Below are 7,628 nucleotides of genomic sequence, written 5' to 3' on the forward strand. Positions count from 1 at the left end.
TCGTAGTAGGCCTACAGGTACAGCCTTACTCTGGAATCTTCGTCAAATGTAAGGCTGCTCAAATATTTGAATCGCAAAATTGTCGTTCAATTTTTTATAACAGTAAGTTTTGAGTCGCAAAATATTTGATCGAAGTTTCAGAATCAGGCTGTTTAGATTGAGATCTCGGTTTCACAAGCACTTTTATATCGCAGCGTAAATTAATGTTGTTGTTATTATAGGTGGTATGTTACACACAAGTCGCCTTTTTAAGTTAAATTATGTTCGATCTTTAATTTTATTGTTCTAAGCTAAGAGTTTTTAGAGTTCCGTAGCCAAATGGCAAAAAACGGAACCCTTATAGATTCGTCATGTCTGTCTATGTGTCTGTATGTCACAACTCACAACTCACAGCCACTTTTCTCCGAAACTATAAGAGCTATACTATTGAAACTTGGTAAGTATACGTAGTCTGTAAACCGCATTAAGATTTTGATACAAAAATGGAAAAATGGAAAAAATTATTAAAAATTTTAGTGGTACTGGTACCCATAGGTAGTACAACCGAAATAATTTTTTTTCATCTAACCTATGCGTGTGGGTTTAACTTTCATTAAATCAACTGAAATAAAACATTTTAATTTCATAAACCTAAAATAAAAAAACATAAAAAATTATTACTGGCTGCGGAACACTTCATGGGCGAGTCCAACTCGCTCTTGGCCGATTTTATTTACCTAATTTACAGCATCGTTACATATTTTCGCTAGTAAATAAGCGCTAGTGAAAACGAAGGCTCAGTGACAAAAGCGACCTAAATACATTTTGTATTACGACAAAAAACATATGAATCACTTGTTTTTGGTCAATTTTATAACGAATCAATTTTTATAAGTCGCTTATTGATTAGTCTACGAGCCACAGACTGTATATTGCATAAGTCTTGTATAGTTTTGGCCGGTATTATATAGCTCTCTAGCGTATGTCGTATTTATTATTATTAGACTTTATCGTGTACTGATTATATTAACCTTTATTTTATTGTTTAGTACGTAGTATATATTTTATTGTTAAGACTTTAGGGTTAAGGTTATACCTTTTGCTAGGTTTTGTACGAGACTTTTATAAGAATTGCCTCGCTTAAAAATAGTAATAGTATGGGAGCCCTAGAACAATTTTTTTTTTATTACTATCAAGCTTATTTTTTGTGAGTAGCTTCATTTTGATATTAAGACGAACAACATTTTTATTTGTGCATAATCTCGAAAGTGGTAGTTAACAGAGAAAGAAAGGATTTCATAGTTCATACTTTGAATTGATGATCCTAAAATATGGACTGTTTTGTTTGTAGGACAATGTTACTCTTAAATTATCTAACTAATAAATAATAACCTATCAATATACAAAAAATCAGCTCGTTAAGGTTCCGTTTTAGGGTTCTGTAATCAACAAAACTTGGTTGACTATGGATATATATATATATATATAGATATGAAAGCTAAAAATGTTGTTTGTCTTATCAAAATGAAGCTACTCACAAAAAATTTGCTTGATAGTTAAAAAAAATTGTTTTAGGGCTCCCGTACTATAAGTAACATCTCGATGTACTGTGAAATTTGTCAATGCTGATTCTAAAATTTTATGCTATACATAGATACACTCTATAGTATACAGTAGAACAGGGATTGCAGACTTATATATAATTTCTTTTTCTGACGGCTTGACTTTTCAACTTTAATGTAGGTTTTGCTATCCTGTAGAATTGTCTAGGGTTTAGAAGCGATAGATAATATATATCTACATAACATGACACCAAAAAGGTTTTTAAAATTAAAATGTTAGTATTATAACGTTCAAATTACTTTTTACACAAGTACCATACTCTAAAACTGTTTAAATACTTGTTAATTCTCTGTGATACTTTTTATTGAATTTTTTATTAATTACAAATATTCATAACATTTCATTGGTGTTTCTTGCATTTATTTTATCACTACACAATAAATACTAGCCAGTATAATATATTATTTACTTCTTTTAATCAGATAAATATTATGTCATTTGACTTATAAGGTAACAAGAAATGCAATAATGCAATTCATAACTTCCATTTTACGATTTTTTTATTAGTAGTCTGTCGATGGAGACGTTTTTTCCATGATAAAGTTATGTGAGTATCAATAAGTATCATACAGAAATGTTTAAAGAAACAACATTTAAATAGTTTTCTTAAATTCCAATGAGTGGAAATAATTTTGTAACAAAACAAAACATTCCATCTCTTACATAATATTATTTACAACATCTTATTTAAGACTTGACTCATAATTTCGAAAATTTTACCTACAAAATTTTGTATAAGAAATATTTAACTTTTAGTAAAGGTTATAACAGTAAACAGCCCTATGTTGCGAAGTAGAAAGCAGTGATGGTGTAACTACAGAGTTGGACACTTCTTCTAACAGCCCTGATTTCATCAAACTTATTTCGAAAAAAGACCCTCATTATTTTCAACCAATTTCACTTGTAAAAGCTATAACATCATGTTATCTCTTTAGTGTCTCATAGTAATAAAGGAAAAGACATGATACTTAGATGAATGTTTATTAACAGGTGTTGGTACAATTGGGATTTAGCCTTCAACCCCTTGACTTTCTTGCTCAAAAAATGTATAGTGCCATATTATATAATAGATGATAAGAGCATTATTATTTTCGTTTTTATAACAACTATTATGACTATGTTTAACTCGTATGTCCTGTTTATTTTATTACACAATTATTATTTATAATCGCTATTGCACATTATATTATAAGAAACGTATTAATTTTTAACTACATAATAATGTAAATCCTTTTAAATGTATTCTTAATTCTTACATTAACCCAAATTACCTAGTTTATAGTGTGTTTAGTGCAATAAAACTAATATAATCTAAAAGACTAAGCCCCAATTTCACCAACGTCTGTTAGTGTTAACAGCTTGTTAAATTGTCATGTCTTCTCTTTCATTCATAAGAAAAACGAAAGAGGTAACGTGATACTAACTCGAGCGTTAACTTTAACAGTCGGTGAAATTGGGGCTAAACTATCCACATTTAAATGTATAAAAACTTTAGTCAGCGCCGTTTCGTTTTAATGTCAAAAATTATCAAAATATATTACCCACTAACTACTCGAAAATCTTGGCCTTAGTAGAAATAAACTTCTATAAAATATTTGGATAAAGTCAACTGCTTTTAAATGTTTGGACATTTTTACATAACTTGTTATATATTCCACATTGAATACAGGAAAATATTATGCAACATGATGGAAATCCTCAATTTAGACTAGGACGAGTCGGCGCATGAGTACTATTCCACCTCAATTCAGTCTTAGCAAAAGTAGACAAAAATTGTGTTTTTTGTATGGGAGCCCCCCTTAAACAATTACTTTATTTTAGTTTTATTATTAATTATTAAAGTACAAATATAATTAATTTTATTGATTACGAGCAAAAAAGGCCAAAAAAATTACGTTTCTTGTATGGGAGAGCCCCCCTTAAATATTAACTTTATTTTATTTTTAGTATTTGTTCTTATAGCGGCAACAGACATACACAATCTGTAAAAATGTCAGAAGTCTAGCTATAGCGGTTCTTGAGATACAGCCTGGAGACATATAGACAAACAGGCAGACGGACAGACAACGAAGTCTTAGTAAACCCTATTATTAAGACTTCTGAAATTTTCACAGATTGTGTATATCTGTTGCCGCTATAATAACAAATACTAAAAATAAAATAAAGTATATTATTTAAGGGGGGCTCCTATATAAGAAACGTGATTTTTTTGGCCTTTTTTGCTCGTAATCAATAATAGTAAGAGTTAGGCACTTGAAATTATCATAAAATCTTTAATTATATTTGTTATTTAATAATTAATAATAAAATTAAAATAAAGTAATTGTTTAAGGGGGGCTCCCATACAGAAACACAATTTTTTGTGTACTTTTGCTAAGGTAAAAAAAAGATATAAACAATGAATTTTTTTTTAATCTCTATTAACAATATTATTAACTATTGTATATAGAATTTTACAAAAATAATTTACTTTGATATTATTATTTTTTTTTATATATTTTTCATCGGTCGAAAGTACCCAAATTTGAGGTTTTTCGAACCTTTAAAAATATTAACTTTATCGTAAAAAGTCATAGGACCTTTTTTATTGGTATTTCAATAAAGAATATTAAAAAAATTTGTTCGGTTGAAAAATAACAATTCCTTGCAATTGTTTAAACAATGTTTGTTTAAACAATATGGCACCGGGTTGCGCCCTGGCAACATGCATTTATATCATCAGGAGGGCAATTTGAAGAGGATCGCATAAAAAAATTGAGGTGGAATAGTTTTCGGTACTCATGCGCCGACTCGTGCTAGTCTAATTTAATAGATACATATATTTAATTACTCCTCTCTCCTCATCTGATGTTTATAAATATCGACTTTATATTCAGTAAGTTAGTTGTGTGTTACAGTAAATTATAGAGTTGACGCAACTAATCTCATCCAGGCTGTATACACGCATTGGTAGTATATGGTAGTATTTTATCATTATTATAATCATACGTAAATACCACTTCTACTTTGCATTTTTATTTTTATTAGACAACAGTATTATTGTTTCTAGCTGTCTTTGGTAAATGAGTATCTAATTATCAATTGAAATTAATTCTTAGGGACATATTAGATTATCATTTATATTGGATCCTAGATCATTGAGTCATTTATATTCGATAATGTAATATAGACATGATGATGACACGATTCATTTCTTCCTTGATTATTGGATCATATCATATATAATATGTTCCTATAAAATTTATAGGAACATATTATATATTTATAGTATAAATGATCCTATAAATTATGAATTTAAATGATAATCTAATATGCCCCTTAATTATTTTTTCACATAGGTTTTTTATAAAGTTGATGCATCGAAGTTTTGTTAGAGAAACAATGAGTTTAGAAATAGACTAGTTGTGAGTAACGATACGAGTTTTAGATAAAAATAGGTGTATCATATAGGGACAAAATGTAAGAAGCCACTTTCTATGACTTACTGATAAATTTTAGTTTTTTAACAACGCGATGTGCTGCAATTCAGCATAGCTAATTATTAGAAATAATGTTCAGATTTATGATACAAGAAAACGTAGTATTTTATTTGCAACTAGATATTCAATAGTTGTTGACATAGCGGGTGCCGTTTTTTTACTTAAACATTTTTTTAGGGTTCCGTACCCATAGGGCAAAAACGGGACCCTATTATTAAGACTTTGTTGTCTATCCGTCCGTCCGTCTGTGTGTCTCCAGGGTGTATCTCAAGAACCGCTAAAGCTAGACTTCTAACACAGATTATGTATATCTGTTGCCGCTATAACAACAAATACTTACTAAAAACAAAATAAAATTAATATTTAAAGGGGGCTCTCATAGTTACAACAAACTTTTTTTTGGCTTTTTTGCTCGTTATCAACAATGGAAACAGGTATGCACCCACTTGAAATTTTCAAAAATGGCTTAGGGGGATATTAGATTATCATATATATTGGATCCAAGATCACTGAGTCAATGATATTGGATAATGTAATATAGACATATGATTCATTTCTTCCTTTATCATAGATTTTTGACATTTGCTGAGAGATTGGATCCAATACGGTCATAGAAATAGGTGCTGCCAATTATTTAATATAAAAAAGAGTTTTTAATTGTTCGTTAATATGTTTCAAATAATGTAATGTAATTATTTTTCTAATTATATACTTGGATAATCTTGCTGAAATAACAAAAAACAAGCCATATTAAAAATGACGATGACTTTTGACAGATCGAATTCTCTGAGATCTAGTAACCCTGACGTCAATACCTGTCAGCGTTAGCGCTCTCCATTGGCTGTTGAAACCACATATGACGTACAATAGGATCAATGAAATATGATAATGTAATATGCAGATACAGTCAAATGATCATATATATTGGATCCTATATATGATCCAATGTAAATGATAATGTAATACCCCCCTTAATTATATCTGTACATACTTAAATAATTAAAAATAATATTAAAATAAAATAAAAACACAATTTTCGGCCTATTTTTGCTCTATAACGAACGGTACGGAACCCTTCGTGCGCGAGTCCGATTTTTTATTCTCATATTACCTTAGAGCATTAAACCAGCCTGGCTGGTTTAATGCTCTAAGCATATTACGAAGACGCAGGTTCGTTTGTTGGAATCAAATGTGCTCTAAATCTACTGTGCGGGTAGAGTTGCATTACACTGAACTAATACTGAAAATAATTCTTATTACATGATAATAATATTATTTTGATCTTAAAAAGATAAACAGAAAATGAATGTGGCTTCTTATATGTAGTATCTGAGACTGTATTATTTAACGTTGTGCTGTAATTTGCTAGTAAACAGTAACCCCCTTGAACAAATGAAAAGACCCACACATATTATAATTTTAAAAACTTTTTTTAAATTTATTAAACAAATACAAAACATTGTATACCTAACTATAGTGTCTGCATAAAAGTGTGGTTCTTTTTATTAGTTTATTCTGTAAAATTTTATTTAATTTCAGACAGTAAACTATTAGAAATAATGCAGTATTAAAGTAATTTTATAACTCATTTCCAATGCATACTTTCAATTATTTTACATTCATGTCCCTACAGTTCAATACACATTTTTTCACCATTACTGCTGAAAAGATTTATCAATTATAATGATAATAAGCGGTATATAATATACAGCTCGACAAGGCTTTAAATGAACATGGCCCGTGAGTGACATTGACGGAAGCGCTGCTGGTAAAGGAGAACCGTCAAACACATGTCAAAAATGACGTTGCTGTATGATAGAAGCATTGCAGTTCCTTTTCTCGCCACGTTCTTATCTAGTGCGTCAAGAATGGTCAAGAAAGTGAAGAAATTAAAAAGTGGCAACATCATAGTGTCATCCCTTTTTTCTTAGATTGATTTGAAAGGAATGAGTATGACACTATGATGTTGCCACTTTTTAATTTCTACAGAAAGCCTTGTCAAACTGTAATATGTACCTTTTATTATTATACTCTGTTGAGATCCAATCTTATTTCAAAATAATCGAATAAGAAGCTAAATACAAGGACATTACTATTATGTCTGTATACAAAAGTTGTTGTTTTTAATAGTAGAGGGATGGATGATTACATATATTAAAATTTAACTCTTCTGTTTATTAAATACTAAACTGGTTCTAAACAGAGTATCAAGTGCATTTTTACTTCAATATAGAATCACAATTTTATTTCTAATTTTATACGTGAACTTGATGTGCAGAAGTATCTGTGAATAGTATTAAAAATAATAATAGTTACGGAATATAGTGACTCAATGTAATAGACATAGAAACTGATGTATGGAAGTTTTTTTTTTACAATTTTTTATGTTTAAAAAATAATAAAATTTGATAATTAAACAATTTTGTTTCATTAAATTATTGTATGGTATGTTGAATTTTCTTCTTAGTTAAAGGCATTGTTGCTTTATGACAAAAATTAAAAAGGTCTGGTCAAAATGCTGATCCTCACCTCGAAATAAAAAACCGG

Source organism: Aricia agestis, chromosome 15 (assembly GCF_905147365.1).
Source record: "Aricia agestis chromosome 15, ilAriAges1.1, whole genome shotgun sequence".
Classification (NCBI taxonomy): Eukaryota; Metazoa; Arthropoda; class Insecta; order Lepidoptera; family Lycaenidae; genus Aricia; species Aricia agestis.